At 41.2% G+C, this 19,460-nt stretch overlaps 1 protein-coding gene and 1 long non-coding RNA gene across 7 annotated transcripts in view; both read right to left on the bottom strand.

Moving 5' to 3' along the window:
* LOC126868420 (RNA-binding protein Musashi homolog Rbp6) overlaps positions 1–19,460 on the bottom strand; it is a 773,477-nt gene that overhangs the window by 461,682 nt on the left and 292,335 nt on the right. The window lies entirely within an intron of this gene.
* On the bottom strand, positions 284–3,510 carry LOC126868432 (uncharacterized). Its single transcript, XR_007690606.1, has 2 exons — positions 3,235–3,510; positions 284–1,086 (listed from the first exon to the last, which is right to left on the bottom strand). It is a non-coding gene; the product is annotated as an uncharacterized LOC126868432 (long non-coding RNA).

The following is a 19,460-nucleotide window of genomic DNA, read 5'->3' on the forward strand; positions in this document are numbered from 1 at the left end:
AGGGAAAGAGAGAGAGGGAGGGAAAGAGAGAGAGAGAGAGAGAGAGAGAGAGGAAAGGAAACGGTACTGTCAATGCCAGAAAGTATCGGTCCGGTGTCCAAACATAGGTCACGTATAATTAGAAGCAAAGGGGAGGCCTCAACTCGCCACGTCACAAGCACGGGAAACGGACGTCGAGCACTTATACGCTCGATCCGCGAGCAGCTGAAACCATTCGAATCACATTTGTGCGACGAAGATGCGCTATCCGTTATTATCAATAACGAAGGGCAGTTACAACATATTAAAACGTAGAATGCTCCTCTTTATTGTAAATATATACATACGCTGGTTCTTTGACTTATTCCCTGAAATGGTAAGTTTAATCTCGATGATTAATTCTAATGATTATAGCAGACAAGCTTAAAAGTAGTTTCATCATTGGAAGATTCTAAAGAATTATGAAGTTTCTAAAGAACTATGTGTACAATTGGTTCTCTGATTCAATCTTATTTATTGAAAAACAAATATATGGCTAGAAATAGTAAGATATATGCGCATAGTGACGTTGTCTTTAAATAATGAAACAGAAAAGGAGTATTTAAAGCATCGTTGAGTAATCATCAGTTCGTAAAGTATTATAGAGCGACGATTACCGTTTCTGATTATCCAATATGAAAATCATAGAGAGGTTTGGTATAGGAAGAGCTCGTAAATCCAGCGGTGTGACAAGTTTTACTTTAAATAATCCACGAGGCTCGAAGCGATTTGGCAGCAGCAGAATTACGGTCTTTATATATAGAGACCGGGATCCGTTGATTAAGAATCGCGATTAGTATTTATTTCGGTCGTGTTTGGGCTGGATTCCACGCTGCTAAACTTGGCGTGACTTGGTCGTCCGCTGCAACCTACTCTATTAGCCCCAATGACCCTTGTACGGAGTGATAGCAAAAGGTTCTAGGCATTATTCGAATTTGAAGTTGGGTCGTGGATCACCGGACTGTGGCCAATTTCGAGGATCAAAGGCATAACGGTTCGTTCTATCGTTCGACTTTCCGCGCCAGATGGATTCCAAAACAGTATACTTTTGGAACGTGGAATCTAGACCTGTGTAGTATTAAAGAAATTATTTTGCTTTAAGTAACAGTTTCTTGATAGTTATATATTACATGGTAAAAAGTTGTGACAAAGTTTTCGTTTTTGGAAAATTAACAGATATAACCTAGTTTTATGTGTAACGTAGAAACAACCATGAACAGAATGTCGAATGCGAAAAAGATGGAATTTTTTTATACTGAACAAGATAATACAATGGTAGAAATTATGGCATTGAAATTTGGAAAAAGAATATATTAAAGGTAATTTATAGTAAGATCATATGTCCCAATTACACTTCAGTAGTAACAGAAGTATTATAATATCTGAGAAGTCTGCCTAAAAATTACCTCATCTATCGTCCAATCAATGTTACAGCAATCAAATTGTACTTTTCATAACCTATTTTATCGTTTCTAATTCTACTAAATTATTATAATAGCTTTCCACTTAAATTAAATTGGTTTAAATATACATTGGAAACAATAATCTACAATCTAAAAATAATATCTCATAAAAAGATAATCTGAAAACAGGATATATTTAGCAGATATTTTCACGATAAATTCTGCACTAATAAGCAGGATATTCAGTTTAAAATGTAAATGTAATTATGATGTGGTCATCCTAAGTCGAAAAGTAAGGATTATAACAAATAAATAAATGAACTGGATATTTATCTCTAATTGCGCGATTAATTGTGATAAGTAAAAGGAGATTAACACAAGTAAAATATGAAGAAACACGATAAAAGGTTAAGAGAAAAATTATCGGTCGGTAATAAACTATTGGCGATGACCTATCGAAAAGCGTAACTGCTCGTAATAGGCGAACAAGAAAGAATGATCGAGAAACAACGTATATTACAACAGAACATTGGAACAAACTGTTTCGGATCATGAATTCCCAATTCATTGAGCAATTGTCATGGCGAACAAAATGCTGACTTTCAATTAACGTATCACGTTCACTGATCCGTTTACTCTCTCATCTACGGTTTACAAACCTGTGTACTCGCGGATGTGTAACTGAAAAACGGAATTGATCTCCTTAAGTGCACGTAAATCAAGGATAAAGGAAATGAAAATGTGAAATGAAAATAAGAGAACAAAAACGCTCGAATGAAGAACGAATAAAAAGTAAACAAAGAAAATAAATAAAAAGATGGATTATACAATGAATAAGGAATTGAAACAGAAATAGATTAAAAATAAATAAAAAATTAGCAGAAGATTATGTCTGCATTTACAAAAATAAACACGTAGTATCACTTGTGTAAAGGGTTAAAAGAATGCAGGTTACTTCAATTTCGAGAACATGCAGTACGTATGTAAGTGTAGTAACTGCTGCAAATACTTTATCTTGATATGTATGAAATGGCAAATAAAACAGCATAAATTCTAATAATATCTTATTCATGACAGAAGTTAAAATATCCTTGTGACTTAAAAAGCAATTCAATTCGATAACAAAGACGATAAAAATCTAGATACTTAAACGTGTGGTGATATAGATTTATTCCTCAAGTTTTAAGCTCGAGATGATCGACCGTTAGATTTACAATGATTACATTTGCTATGGCTCGGTCGAGCTATGAACGAGGAGGCGAGCCAAAGGTCAATCCATTGGACATTGCGACACTTTTTCACGAGGTAATATGTTCTCACCTTCGTTTCGACCCGTTTGCCTCAATTCAGAACCACTTACTGCGAAATGAGATGCAATCGGTGGGTTTTAACCATGTGATACGAACAAATTGCCATTATTAGTCACTAGGCAGCGGTGTGTATTTTGGACCAACAAGTACATTGCACAAATATTTCTAAAGTCATGAAACTTGGAGTGGAAAGCAGGATTTTTATTTGGCTTTAAAGTCTAAATTATATTTGTATTTTATAAATGAAATGACGATATTGATATCAATATTCAAGTGACAACTTCCCATCTTCTATAAATTATTTTTTTTTCATATAAAGTAATTTTTCTAACAAATTTTCTATTCATATTAAATTATATAGATGTCAAAACTAAAAGTCATAAATATTGCCTTTAAAAAAATGCTTTCTTAACTATTTTGTTTAAAGACAATAAATATTCACTAATAAGAAACAACACGATAGAAATACCAAACACACAAAGCAAAATTTGTTAATTTCTCACGTAATTTTTTCCGATTGTTCGGCCATTCGTCTTGCCTGGTTCATTTAGATTAATCGACTGTCGTTGTATTTCTGCCCCCAAGAAGAATAAAAAACGAAGAAAGAAAAGATGAATCACTAAGTGCGTCTCAATAGCCACTTCCAGGTCGTACTGGGCGTGGCATAAAGATATATGTGCGGCTACCAATACAAACGAGGATATTCTCATAGTGTGCCTATTTTGAGCCGTTGCTCCGAGTCTGAAACTACACGCTAGCCACGTGTCAGAACGCCATTCGTCATTATTCAGAAAAAAACCACTCTCGAAATCTAAATTCTAACGCTAGTACGAAATTATCTCCAAAATCCAACTCTATTAGTGGAACTACGATATTTTCATCAATTTTAACTTCTGAAGCATGGGTACTTAAATATTTAATTACAATATTAAAAAAATACTTTCATTCGTATTTCATTTATTATTATTTATATATAATATTTACATCTACGAATCTCGCATCTCGCATTCAGAACGTAATTCTAGCACTAAGCTAGAAAAAAGCATTTTCATACATTGTCACTTTGCAATGATAGATGTTTTTACTAGATTCTACATTTTATTTTCTTAATATCGAATTTCTGTAATCGTATGAAAGTACTACCATATACTTGAATCTAATTAATTAATACGTAAAACTACAATAGTGCGCAAATATTTTTTGTAGCCATTATCGTATTACAAATTCAACTCTGTTGCTAGAAAAATAATACTCCTAAACTTTGGCTTAAAAAGTCATCGTTAAGCTTCCCTCCCAACATCAGTAGAAATATTTCAACCAGTTCCCCGACAAATGAGATATATGCTAAAAAGAAAATGAAAAACCTCTATACCTTTAATATTTTAGAATTTCTACGAAGCAGCTCTCTGGCATTGAATCACCGGCGAGAAGTGATTAATCGCGACGAACGTATAGTCTCACATTCACCCCTTTTCTTTACATTTTAATCGCACGCCATTAGGAAGAAATCAGCAAGAGAACGAGGAAGAGGAAACGACTCGGGCTCGCGCGTTTGCGTACAAGTAGCCTTAATTTCCAACGTATATTTAAACTCCTTAAGTCGGTTGTTTTTGCTCCGTGAATCTTCTCCGGTACGCCCGTAACCTCTCACGGCCATTTTCCTTTTTCTCCTCTTTTGCTCGTGTTTGCCCACTTTGGCCCGCGGCAAGCGAGAGACAAACTCTTCCATACGGAAAAGGAAACTTCCGTCCTGTCGGCGGAAATGAAACGTCGAGGCTCGGCAACCTCTCCCGGCGTAAACGCCACTGTTCTCTTCTTCCTGCTGGAATTCTGATTGTTCACCGAAACGCCAACCCTCGCCCTGCTACGCCTCGCGTCACGATTCTACCCTAGACCAGGCAACGACGTCCCTCTCGCTGTCTATTAAAGCAGAGAAACGAAGAACGCGTCGAATAAATTGCGCTCATGTATATTATCGTTCGCTCGATAATGTTTCGAATACAGCTCGAATCGCATCGTGGAAACGATAGTCATGGTAGCCGATGTTTCTATGCAGAGATATTCATATGGGTTATTGTCGAGGTTGACTGATAGAGGAGCGAGTGGATGAATTTGTAATAGAAAAATATGTTGAAATAAGTATACGTACAAGTATAAGTACAGGTACAGTGTATGCTGATCCAGATCCTCGCTCTTTCAGTGTTACAATATAATAGAATATGATAGAGAGCACGTTTATATATTTATAGCAAAGGGCATTACTAGAAAAAGTTAACCATAGTGTGTAACTCTAGCTAGAGGCTACAAGAAACAGCAATAACAATCTACTAATAGTTCTTTTGTTTCTAGACCTTGTAACCCAAAACAACATTTATATTCAAGAGCACAATAATATGGACCTCTCCTTATTTATAATTTTTTGCTTCACTAAATTTCTTTGTAACAGCGGTGTTCAGGTCACGGATATACGAAAGAAAAGATGTAGAGTTTTTCTTGAAGTAATTACTTCAACTTCGGTGTTTAACTACCGATACGTGTGTTAAAATTTTATTGCTTGGCAAGTTAACTTTTAAATATATGTTGAAATTTTCAAATTTTTGAAAGATTCATACCGGTATTCTAAGTGGTTAGTATGTGATAATTCTAGAAGGTGGACGATATTCTCAGATCGAAGGTAATTACGAGCTATTTTTCGTATTACTTTCTAATCGCATTAATATGCTTTATCGTTGTATTTCTAGCAACCACTTTGTCTACGTAAATGAATGCAAAAGAACTTCCAGGAAAGATAATTGTACACAATAAGACCGATGTCCTCGCGGATATTCAATTGTTAATTAAAATTCCAACACAAATAGGCGGAATAGCAGCGCGCGAAAGATGAATACCGAAAAGCTCGACGAAGAATCGTCAAGTTTGAAAACGCGCGGCACCGAGAATCGCTAACTTGTTTCTAAGACCAAAATGCGTCACTTGCGGCATAAAATTTGATGAATAGAATTCGTGGCTGCTCGTTTCGCGATTTCCTGGCCACGAGAGGAAAAATGGTCAAAGAGAAGGAGCAAAAAGCCCCGAGAAAAAAGATGAGAAGGAGGAAATAAAACCTGCGAGAAAGCGAAGGAAAAAAGATTCGAAGCATTGCTGAAAACGAGCAAGCAGGAAAAGAGCGAGGAAAAAAAGGGCAAGAAACTGCGAAAGCAGAACAGGAGCAACGACTAAAAGCCAGTCCTGGGTAGCGTGTATTCAAGAGGTTAATTCTTTCATCGCGGTTTCGTAGTGGAACGAGGCCGTCGCAAGCTCCACGCCGCAAGTTCGAAAGCTGCGGCCCTCGAATAATGCAACAATCGTGTTCCTGGGACCTGAATCTCGTGTCGGTAGCCTAACCACCGCCCTCCACCCCCTATTCCATGGATATTGTGGAAACATGTGGATGCAGTCAGCAGCGTGCAACTTGATGTAGCTTTGAACGGGCTGAAATCCTCCGTATCCGGCTGTCTGTGACACGACAGCGGATCCTTATACGTCGCTTGTGTTCTTCGTTCCAGTTTCTAAGCCGCAAGCACGCTGATGCTGGCTCAACACGAGTTGATATCGTCCCTGCGCCAGTTTCTTCACGGTGTTTGCCCGTTTTCTACGTTCACGACCCTCGATTCAACGTTATTTTTCTTCCCAGTAGTTTCTTATTTGTAATTCGCGGCACTGTGAATCAAAGCGGACGGGCTTGATGCAGCTCGTACGCTTCGATTTCATCCTTGAGGACCACGCTCTGTCTTTATATGTGTTGGCGAGCGTTCTCTCGAAACTTAGTGGAACTGGATTGTTCCATGTCAGATTCTGCCAGCTGTTTCGCATCAAGCGAAAGAAAGTCGACCTGTCTCTTTCTTTCTTACTCTTTCTCTTTCCCTCGTTTTTCATCGGGCGGACTTCCCCGAGTTTCCTCCACGACCTCGCGTGCAATATCCACGCGGAACATTTGGAGAAAAATTTCTTCCGCGAGAGGGATTTCTACACCCCGGGAATTCTGGAAATCTTTCTCGCTGATAAATGAGATTTATCCCGGGACCCGAAACGATAGCTTCTTTCCGCGTTCTTATGCCCGTCAAATGCCCCAACCTTCCATCCGTTGAGAAACAAAAACTTCGATAGTATTTTTTAATTTCCCGTGACTAATTCTGGTAACAACAAACCGCGCTCTTCTTCAATTTTCAAACAGCGAAGAAATTTTGCTTGTAAGTTTCTCGAGTTTTTCAAGAAATTGAGTTTCTTGTACGTCTTTCTCGCAATACTTCATCGTTCAAGTTTTACTGGAAGAATCCGTATTAACGTTTAAATTATTAATTCAATGTTTCGGTCCAATTTTACTCTTTCTTCGCTCATAATAGCATTGCATGATATTTTTCTGAAAAACAATCTTTCCTAGCTAGGGATTTTCCAAATCTTCCCGTAATATTGAAGAATTAATTAAAAAACTCAAATCATGTCCTATAAAAAGACAATCTGCGTACCACTTAATATTATTCGAGCGTGCAGAGAAGTTTTTTATCGATTTTCTGAAACAACCATTTCCACAGCTCTGACGAGAAATGGCGGTTGCCTGTAGATCTAAGCCAATGTTTGACCCTACCGGTGTTCAGTCGGTTCGCGAAATACACGAAAAGCTTCATCGTGACCTGGCCAACCCTCGAACTAGCAACCCCTCAGCCCCTTTCAGTCATCCGGCACACCGGGCCAACCCCTCGATTTGCCCACAGTTTTTACTGGCCGCGAAACCTCAAACGTACAAAGGCGGTAGTCCAGCAGGATCCGAAAGCGCAGCGCACGGCTTTGACTCTGCTATGCGGGCCGCAATTCCACGGACACGCTCTTCGGTCATCTCTCACCCTTTTCAGAACGCTGCTGCTTGCTTGCCTGAAACTCTTGTTTCTCTATATGTATATGCATGTATACAGAAAATATATGTATATATAGAGAATATATGTAGGTACATGTATAGGTGCAGTGGAAGTGGCAGCGATTTCGGATAGACCGTATTTGGTCCACGGTAGGTAAGTTTTACCAGCAACTTTTGTACCGGTCCACACTGCATACTCTCGTCGGCAATGCGGAAAAACACCATCAGAGAGCCAGTCTGCGAGTTCTCGAAGCATTAGACAAGCGACGACACCGAATACGGCGGCGGTTGCCGAATCAACGAAAATGTATTTTCGCAAACCCACCCTGGCTGCACTTTTATTTATTCTTCACCTGTAAGTTGTTCGATGGAAAGTTTTGCATGGTATCGTCATAGCACAGATGATGAGTATATCGAAAGATGTACCGTGTTTTCGAAATTCTGCAAGCATACGAGGTAATAAAGTATGATAAACGCGGTTTGAGATTTTTTCAGACTAGTTATGAGAAAGATTAATTGAGGTGTAGGAATATGTGATAGTAGAGACGTAGATAAGAATATATCTCGGAATCTTTCAGATTTTTAAAAAACCTCGAATGGTAAAAAATATTAGACTCGTACAGAAACGAGTCAGTTTGTCTACGGAAATGTGGAAGATGTGGATGCCTGCGCAGAGTTAAATATTCTAATTTAACTTCTTCGTTTAAATTTAAAATTGTACCTAACGCTTATTTTTGTCCTAGCAAGTATGAGATCGAGTTAAAAATTACTCAGTAACCTTATGGTAATTGGTAACCTTAGCCCAAAGTCGCATCACTTCGCTCTTACTTTTCTATAGAAATTCACTTCTCTGCTTTCATTGTGAACAGTTAAGCTGCCGTTAACTAGAACAATAAAGAAACACAGTGAAATCGCATAACATCGTATTTCGCACGCTTCAGAGACATTTATTAGACTAATTCGCATCCGCTTCGTGCCAGAGTAAATCCGTATTTCTCAGCGGAACCGTTTCCCTCGAACAATTTCTCTTCGTGCCACTGTTTACAATCTTCTCGTACTCCGAAATAACTTCGCAAAGCGTTCGACGTGACATGGGGCCGCAAACTCTACCGGATTCGTACGTCCCGCGCCTCCGTTTTCCCTTTTTCCATACGTAAACTTTGCTACTATTCTTTTCCATCTTTTTTCCTTTCTTCTTTTTCGTTGAACGTAGTTTACATTGTGCACATCGACCATGGCGGTGTTTGACGTCGCGACAATAAGAGCAACAATGTTCGAACGCGAAGCGCGAAGTGACGTTCAAACAACAGCCGAAGTCTAGTTCGAGCGAGCAACAAGGGCCACGGAAACGGAAGAAAAAAAGAAGCGAAGGGTGGTGGAGCAACCAGATAGCGAGCAAAGATAGAGATGGTGCGTGTAACGGAAGCGAAAATGCTACTGGTTGAAAGAGACTCGACAGAGAGTAGAAAGCCGAAGGGTTGAAAACAGACGAAGATAAAATATAGAATGAACGAGGGAGAGAACGAGAGGGGAAAACGTGTAAAAGGGGTGACGTTGTTTGTGATTGTCGGCGTGCAAAGCAAACCCTAGCTGTCGCGAATATTCGACTTTTGTTCTTTGGTCGAGGTTGAAGAGCGACAGAGAAGGGGATGGGAAAAAAGAGAAGGTGGTCCGACCGCGACGCTTGATCCGATTAAATGGTGTTTGATAAATTCGCGCGCACACAGAACGGGTTACATCTATCTGCTAGCGTGATAATTAAAACGTTGCGACCACTCCCACGGACGTAACTCCTATTATTCCCTTCGGCCTTCCAGCGCTGCTCGATTTTTATCGGACCTTCCGAGTGGAAGCGCGAACGAATATACGGGACGTTCGAATGGCGCGATGAAATCGCCACGTGCCGCTTGAAACTGTTTCCGATGAAACGGAACACGTTAAAATTTCAGCCGGCCTGAGAGGAACGTCGTGTCGCGGGTTAACGCGTCGTAATATGAATGCAGAATGAAACAGGGCTGTGAAATGAAAACGCGAGATTGTTCCGGTTGCAGGTCAATCGTATAATAAATTGTAAAAATGTTTCGCTAAATCCGTGCGATCAAATCTTTATCATTTTTTATTGTAACGATTAAAAGGTTTGCAGTGATACGTTTCTGATATTTAAAATATATTTATCGAAATAGAGAGAAGGACAGTTAGGTTAGAAAAAATAGATTTCATATTCAAAAGCGTAAAACTTTATTGCTACGAATGTTAGCTGGCTATGAATTTATACCACGTTTCAAAAAGTGAATTTCAAATTAGTGAGACGTGGAGTTACCTCTTTATTGCGTCAATTAAATTGCCGTACTATTATATAACTGCCGTATTGTTAGAGATTAAAGATTGAGAGTGACGCATTCTTGCGAAAGAGACGTAGAATGACATTGTTCAATTCTAAACTAGGCCCCTACATCTCCTAAAATAATTCAAATTATTTGTCTCAACTTCTTTGTTACGTCGGACGACTCTCTACCTAAACCAGGCCACACATCGCGGGTAAGATGACAACCAGATGTCTACACATCCTTACCGCGTACTCTCAATAGTCTTAAGGACGCACCATAAATGTTGGCATTTTCATAGCTGAGGTCCTTCAGACCAAACAAATATCTTTTTACTAAATCGTGTTCTAAAGTTTATTGTCTACTACGGGTTGACGCGGGAAAGTTAGTTTTTCTCGCGTATGATGCTTCCCACTAGCAACTTTCTATCGAGGGCGGCTAAGACACTTCCTTGTCCCCCAACCTTCTTATTATCCAATCAGAAGCAATGTCTACTGCCCTCACTTTCCTAACCAAAATTGTCATCAACAAATCCGATGGTCCCATGCGCTAGACACACCCATCATTAGCTTTCCTCCGACACAGCATCGTCACTGAACTTCACTTATTCTTCATCGTTAGAATAGTCAACATATATCTTTCGGGTTTCTACCCTTAGATCAGTCACTTACTTAACTTGTACATACGCATCAGTGTAACTATCTTCTTTACAAAGTTGTTGGAATAAACATTAATTTATACCTGTTAATTCAGTGTAAACTCAATTGAACCACTCCCTATTATCGTATCATCTACGATCAACGCCACGAATCAATTTACGACTCCCGTCGACGTGCTTTCTCGTGATAGCGTCTCTCCGCGAATGGTCGCATAAACACTCTTGAAAAATATCAACTCGAACTCTCGTCGATTTTTCCGATCTCGCTATACCTCTTTGACCAAATATACAATCTCTAAAAACCAATAATTCTCTCAGTAAACGGCTAAACCATCGAGCAAATAACAAAATTACCATTGTCCGTCTGAAACGAGAAAGATTCATTTCTCCGTACTCCGATGAAAACAGGCGATCACGAGAATCGGCTAATCGCATGTAAATGCGAAACAACCGAGCACGGCCACAGTTACATCGCACTGATAAACTTTCAGCAGATTGTGATCTAACCAAACTTTTACTTACACATTTCTCCCAAGTACAGCATGTGTTTACTATCGTGGCGCGTCGATAATCATGATCTCGAGGTGACTGATTTACAGCTCTCCGAGAAAAAAGAACGAAAAGTTTGATGAACCGACGCGCGGCGGTCGACGTTTCCTCGGCGAGTTCGTTCTGTAGAAAGAGCAGAAATGATTCCAGATGGGCAATTTGTCCGGGAGAATGATTTACGAGCTCGTCGAGATGGGTGGACGCGCGAAGTGGAAATTACGGCCGACGGTATCGATACGACTGGCTGGCATTGTCTAGGTGGGATGGAAAACACGGATATCGATAGAAATCGCGCTTAGAAACGCAGAGCGGTCGGATAGCGTTAACGATGTGCGCGATACAACTAGTGAAAGCTGCGAATGGTGGTTAGGAGAGAGACAGAAAAACGAAAGGAAGAATAATAAGTCTGCAAGTGTTGGAAAGGGAATTAAACAATTACGGTTGTATAACTACGAGTAACATTTGTTGCGGTACTATGAGATAGGTTAAGATACATGTATTCGGGTCCAGAAACTTGAGGAAGATTGTAATCTTTATACCCTTCCAGGGATTCTGAATAGGATTTTAACTAAACCTGCTTAGTCCTTTGTGACCCAAGTGAACTAGTTCGTATTTAAGAAGCTACTTTTACAAGTTCTTCAGAATTTGTCCATATTTTCATAATGCTGTAATAAAGTTGATATATTCGTATTTTTAATTTCAATTTTCCAATTACTTTAACCGCATTAAATTCATTCGGTCCTCTTTTCTCGCAAGTAAAAAACAAGATCCATCGCCCACATCGCAACCCTGATCGATTAATCTACATCGGTTGATTACGAATCGGTGCGGTTCTCATTTATCCGTCGAATGGATCAACGGAGTAAGTTCTCCGAAAAAAGGAAATTCTCGGTCCTCGGATGTAGCCACGAAAGGAGACGAAGGACGATCTGGAAGACGGATTGCCTAGGAACAATCGCTTCCCAAGCTCCGCGCTAGTTTACTATCCCTCTTGTCCCGTTCTTAACGACGCGTTCTTCGATTTAACGTATCGGCGTAACGACTCTAATCCGTCGGGTCGGTCTTCTCAATGATTCGAACGGACCAGACGACACCCTCTATCGAACCCAAGTCCGCAAGAAAATGAAAGAATGGGGCTGCCATCCCAGGAGGGTTCTCTGAATTCATCAGGCAACCTCTAATCTCGATATCATCGATAACAATGTCATCCGCGGACAATGGAGAAGAGAGCGGATATTCGACGACGCGGTAGCCAGATATGGCTGGCTATCTTTTGCCGAACCGGATCGAGGCTTCTCTGTTCGAAGGAAGAAGGCTGTCCTTCGGCAGAATAGGATGCTCCAGCGAGCTGTCTCACCTCCAGGCTCCTTTCGAGTGGCGATTGTCTGTGCGCGACCCTTAAAATACCGAGGGCTGCCAGCCGGAACAACCCGCAACTAGGCACTCTTTCTTTTCGTGCGAGTACATAGGCCGACACACAGGGAACAGCCGCACAGCACGTGCTGAGAATACTTGAAAAACTGGATATCCCTCGGTCCGCGCGACGCAAGCACCGAGCAGGATGAGTTCGAGAGAAATTTATAAAGGCCTACGTGCTCTCTAGGCAACTCAGCCTCCGTGTGATACTTTATGGCGGTGTTTTGTTTCCAACGGGGGAGGAGGTTTAGGGTGATGGGGCCCTAAAGCGTCGCTCGCAGTCGGTTTACAGGGTTCATAAGACGCGACGTGAATTCATCGTGCCTCTTTCTCTTTCGCTTTCTCTCTATCTCTCTTGTTGCGCTCTCAGGCTTTCTCCGCCAACCCCTTCGTCCTCGTGCTCCACGTTGCCGCTGTTCGTGCCACGCAACGAAGAGCGACGAGAGTTTATTGCACGTGCAAGATTCTTCGGGCTCCGGGGGATGCTCGTTTACGTCCCCCGTGAAAAACAGCGTACTGCATTCCTTCGGGTATGCCTGTAAATTAGTAAGTTCTTTTTTTCTCGGACGTCCGCCAGACTCCGCAGCTCGCTGGATCCTCCTTCAGGCTCCGTGTAAACACGCGGCGAAATGTAATTACGCCGGAATAAGTGTTCCGGACAATGAGGGGCGAAGTAATCGCGCGACAGTCCCTCGATTCGTCTTGCTTCGCTGGAGGTCGAGATTACGCTCCGCTCTTGTTACGAAATTTTGGGAACAGTATTTTTAAAGTCGTTAGAACTACGATAGTCATCTCTTACTCAATGACAATTCCTTTGCTCAGAATTAACTTATAATTATCAAAGATTAAGACGTATAGTTTTTCAAGCTGAAAACAACTAGTGTGATTATATATAATTATAATTAGCACGAATTCTAGCAGGAAAATTTTTCTGATTCAAAGAGAAAGCACCGAATTCTGTAAATTCTCTAACCTCCGTCGTATTAAATACTATGAAAATGATTAATCGCGCCGTTTAAGATCCATACAGATCGATACAGGCCAGCGAAGAATGAGCTAATTATATCGAATAAACAAATGAATCGAGTAAATGACCCAGTGGTCGCGCGTGAAAATCGGAAGCCGTGGTCGCTATCTCGTTCCATTTCTGAAACTGCATTCCTCATCTTGTCCGAAGTAACTTTAATACCGGTTATAAATCTCTGGCTCTCTTTCTCATGTAAATACGAACCTCACCAAGATTCAACCTACCCAAACTTCGTATTTCCCCACTTCTTCTCTCGCGTCCTTTCTCCAGAGGAATCACCGTCGAATATCGTTTCCCATTTTCTCTCTTCCTAGTTCTGTCTTCGTCGCGCTCGCGACCACCACTCACAATTACGCAATTTAACCAAGCATTAAAATGATCCTCAATTCCCCAATCTACTTAACTTCATTCATCTACCGCCATCAGACGGAACCCTTCTCGTAGATCCGTTTCCTTCCTTTTCCCAGCGAGACTGCTAAATTCTCCCTCCTATTTCGACGCAATGTGATGAAAGGAAAGAACAGAGAGACAGGAAGGGGAGAGAGAGAGGAAGAGAAAGTAGAGGAAGAAGCAAGTAGAACGAAGGGAAAATGACTCTGTCCGCAAAATGAATGCTCTTTGATGCAATCTCGGTATCATTGATTATAACGATGCCATTCTGTACAAAGGGTAGATGTCATCCAACGACGATCAACCAACCCCCTTGCCCGAGATAACCATGGTTTTATCTGGTAAAGCTCGATGTAGGCACGTTTACGAGACACTTTGCATTGATTTGTAGTAACGATAATGCACAATCGACGAGCGCAGCAAATAGGAGGGAAACGCGGTGAATGGGAGTTTTGCTATTCTTTTGACTTCGCTTCTGTGACGAGGACCATTATTAGATGACAATGTTCTATTTCTCAATCGGGTTAAGTAATAAATTCCAAAATTTTATAAACGAAAATATTCGTTCAGGCAATCTACCCCGTAATAATCCTGAAAGTTAAAATAAGTTATTCTAGCACTACCAACGTTTGAGTGTTAATATTCTGCCTGAGTAAAAAAGTTATTTTTTATTTTGTCGATGCTAAGTTGATTGCAAGGATAATTGTGACGTAATCGGACTTTACATTGACTCGCGGAACAATGGCAAATTCTCAAGAACACTATATCATAACACATAGCAGAAACGTTCTGTCTATGCGTTCATAGACAATAAGGCATGCAACTGTCAAGAGACAATCTTCGTAATGCTCTTCGCACGGCCGACAAAGAGTGAAAACTGACTCCATAGAGAATCGACAAATTCGTCTTCCGTCGTCGCGCTCTCGGTGCTTTATTTTTCACCTGCTAAAGCGTGACACTTTCCACTCGTGCCTCTCTTGTTTCTGCTGACAACAGCAGTCAAGCCATAAATACATAAGGCGTGAAACCAGAGGTTATTCACAACTTTTGTCTCTTTCTCTGGCCAGCAAAAAGAAAGGCACACAGTTGAGCAATCCTCCTAATTTCGCTCGAGTGGAATTGAACGTGGAAAAGCTAGCCAGTCAGCATGTAAAACACGCGACTATACACCTCTGTTCGCACGTATTGAGACATTTAACTTATTCTAGAAAGTGAGGATAGTATCAAGAGTAGTATCAATTCATACGAATTTTTCGGTAAGATTTAGATTAGATGATTGTAGGCAACGATGTGTGTGATTCTTAATACATCGCGTCTTCTTGTCGTTCTAATGGATAAATTTTACAATTTTTCGCATTATCTTGCACGAGTGACAAGTCATCGTCGATTAATGGTTTCCCTGATAACTTAAACTAATTATCACGTCTTACATTATAGTGATATGTTATATAGCTTGTTATATTTATAGATCGAAGAAAGTTTCTGTGGCGAAGACGAGAATCACAACTACAGAATATATCATGAAAGCTATCCAACACGACTCGACGTTCAGAAGAAAAGCAGAGAAGTTCATCCCAGTCACTAGACTAAGAATGATGATAGCGAGAATTCGAGGGTAATGAGCCAAGTGTGATTCGGGACGGGCCACGTAATTAGAGATTGCCAGACCTTACAATGTAGAGAGTTCATGGTGGATTTTAACGATTCGTTTAACAGGACTAAAGTGAGTTTGCGCGCAAAGAATCTGTGCTCCGTTGCGCGTCTTGGATCTCCATAAATCCCGGGTGTTGGACGTCGTCATTAAAATACCACGTGTCTCGCGTGCTTGACGTAATTAATCCTGGATTTGCTCGGTACACGCCTCGCTCCCGGCCGAATAGACTTCGGAAAGCCGTACAGCGGACGCTTAACGACATGTGATTTTTCACGTGCGCTCACCGCAGAAAAGAACCGGCTCCGCTCAGTATGTGTTCGTCACCGGAAGCTGCGTCACCGTGCCATGATTCCGGCATCCTTCCAACAATTACACAGTGGAACCAGACAGTTTTGGCCATTGTGTGCCAGAAACAAGGTATGTAATTCGCGCACCTTGAAAATTTGCAGAACTTGCTCAATATAAGGAATCATCTTTCATTAGGAAAAACAATTGTGCAAAAATGCATAAACAATTGTGTAAAATATATATACAAGTTACAAACAGACTAAAACTATAGATGAAGGAGAAATCCTTATTATTTTCATAAATAATTAAGATTCAGATCGATTTGTCCAAACACAGTACGTAACTTGTCATATCCGCACTTTCCTCTACATCGTCATTTCTTTCTTAATTTCGCAGTTCTATGTAATTGAAGTAACGCTGTGACCAAAGTTGATCCAACATCTCTGTTCATTCTTCAAGTACATCACGAAAAGTCCCCGAGAGCGTTTCACCGTTTACATGGAATGAGATATGGTCCAGACGAGACCGATCAGTGTGATGGGCGCGGAAAAACACGAGCGCAGTACGATGTAATTCCAGGATTCCACGTCGTAGTGTTGTGACGAAACATCCTCTGGGTCCCGGGTGCGCGCGATCAAAGAGAGAGTCTCGGTACGACGTACGGTTTAACAAGGCATCTGGCTAACGTAATGGTTTTTGCGTTCACAGCCACTGTGCTTGGCAGAGCGTGTCCGCGTATCCGCGGCTACTTGTTGACCGTGTTCTTAACCATGGCCAATGCGACTCCCGCTGGCTGCCCGGTGAATTATTGTCCTACCGTACCGGAGGTCCGGTTATCTCGCGGACGAATCTGTGGAATTTATTGCCCGCAGCCGCGAATGATACGTAATTGCGGCTCTTTACAACGGGATGCATCCAACCTCGATTGTCGTAAACTATTTAGCGGTTTAATACCGCGTCCATAATCAGTCAAAGTTGTTATGGAATCGTGGCTATTGAGTTTCGTTGGTCACAGTAAATGTGAAACTTTTGGCGAATAATGAACATTTTTATAACTACATGGAAGAAGGTCTTTTATGTAAAGTTTCCATCACTAGAAACCTATAGAAAATTAGAAAAATTGTAAATTACGCCTTAATTTTAGTCGCATCTACTTTGAGCTCTCTCCTAACTAACTTTAACTCTCCAACGTTTCAATTTTAAGCGATCCAATTCTAAATGTTCCAATGTTGAGGGTTCCGACTCTGAACATTCTAATTTTCAGCACTCCGCTTTTGGACTCATCGACTTTGAACGCTTCGATTTTGAAATATTTCGCAAGCTGCTCGCATACGAATCGTGAACAGAAGTAGTACCTCTCGCTTATGTTATCGTATTCACACCGAAACTCGCCAAAAATCCGAGAACAGAATAGCGTCCTTGCAAAGTAATTCATTCTGTTGATGAACATAATTCGTAATCTATTCACGAATTGCACGCAAACTTTTCGTGTGGACGCAACATAAAGCATACTGAAAGTTTAATTTTTTCTCGTATATTTCCTTGGTGATCTACGATGCACACTTGTTCACGCGTCAGATGGCGCGAGATCTTCGCCGATCGACGGGTTAATAATCATGAAACTACGAATTCTAATAATGATGGTCGATCGGTGGATGCATTGACAAGACGCGGTAGGATTTGATGCAGCAGTAAGACGATGGGAAATTGAGACGTTGAACGTATTGAAAGATGCTTAGTAATGGTTTGTAGCTGGATCGACGCGTTTGTTGCGCTTGATGCGTGTTTCAGATCGGCTCGGTTTGATTCCGTTGGCTGGCATGGTGAATATGGCGATGTTAAACTGATATGCGTCGGATTGTTGTTAAGTGCCATGAAGATTTATCGCTGCGTATGAATTAGCTTACGTTTGTCTGTGTGCCGGATTGTATGAATCTCGATGAATAGGCCAATTTAAGGATTCTCTGAAACGATTGCTTCAATGAATCATTTATTAGATGGAAGTGATTCGAGTCACATCGAGATTATTATTCGATGAATTGACGTTCAATGACCATTAGGAAACGACCAAATAGTAAGAATTCATTTGCATTCGAAGCTTATTAACATGGAAGATACCAACATTTGGGTGACTCGGCCGGCAGACTGGATGATTTTTAAAGCGTCCGCACGCGCCAGATATTCCAGGGCGAGCGATTAGGTCGGTCGATTGCATGCATTAACGTCGAGTCGTTGTTGCCGTGAAATAACTCGCAGAGCTCTCTATTCATCCGGGACGTAATTCTGCCATCAATTCCGAGAGTTATTCGAGGCTCGCGCCTCTTTATCCGGCCTGCGATCGAGGGGGTTGGCCAGGTGGCGGAGAAGCGGGCTCGGTCGTTAGAACGTTTCTTATCGCGACGGGCCAGTCACCGGTACTATCAGTCCGGCTCTTGAGCATAATAAAACCAATTAGGCGTGCCGCGAGAGAAACGGCCAGACCAAAGGGAGACGAACGTGCCGGAAGAAAATCGGGGCCGATGTGGGGTGGTGGGCGATTGGCGCCATTCCAAATCGATTTAAAAGAGCGATCTCGTGGTTCTCGTCCTCGTGGCGCTTATAAATCGCAAGCCTGCCCAAACTCCTTCGTCTGTTTCTGCGCGCGAAATCCCCACGAGGCGGCGAGTCATTACCTCGAATCGACCGGTGTAATGACAAGTGGAAAAGAGCCAGAACCATCGGGCTGGAGGAACGCCACCGGTGTCGGTGGCGGAACAATTAAACTCGCTTCATAATTTCTCGGTCGGGGGGCTTAATGAGAAATGCGCGTTCACCGTGATGGATCGATCTACCGACGAGGCAAGTTCGCTCTATGATTTCTCGGGATCGCTCGCGTGCGAAACGAAAGAGAAAGTAGGCGATGGTAAAATTGTCGAGACGCGTGTATGCTTGGATCGGTGTAATAATGGAGTAAAGAGACAAGGTTACGCGATATCACGCTGTCAGAAGAGGGAACGAAGGTTACGTATGCATGATCGAACGATTGAAAAGTTTCATCGGTGTATCTATAGAGAAACAATTTCGTTTCCTCTCATAGCTTTCCGAGAGGATTTAATGGGAATACGTCCAGCAAGCTGGACAGACTGACTTTGACGAGACATCTGATTCCCCGCTCACGGGGAAACTTCTAACCGATTTTATTAAATAACACTTCTTGTATCTTTTAAATAAAAGGTGTCTTTTCTCTGTTTACTCTTTGCATTTGATATAAAGTTTTTTTATATAGTTGGGTAATGTGACAATTGATAAAACTAATACATATATATGCTTAGAGTATACGAGTAAGTATACAACTTGCAATAAGATTTAATATAACTAACATGTTAAAGAAACTAGTTACGTACTCGCGTATGATTCACATTCCGTGAAACTAACGTCAGTCTCACGAAGCTATAAATGCTTTGGCTACGTGATTTCCGCTGTCTAGTACACTCGGTTACGTCTTTCTCTTCTTCTTTACGCGTTTATGCTTCGGACCCATTTATGACAGCAA

This window comes from Bombus huntii, chromosome 8 (assembly GCF_024542735.1).
Source record: "Bombus huntii isolate Logan2020A chromosome 8, iyBomHunt1.1, whole genome shotgun sequence".
NCBI classification, from domain to species: Eukaryota; Metazoa; Arthropoda; class Insecta; order Hymenoptera; family Apidae; genus Bombus; species Bombus huntii.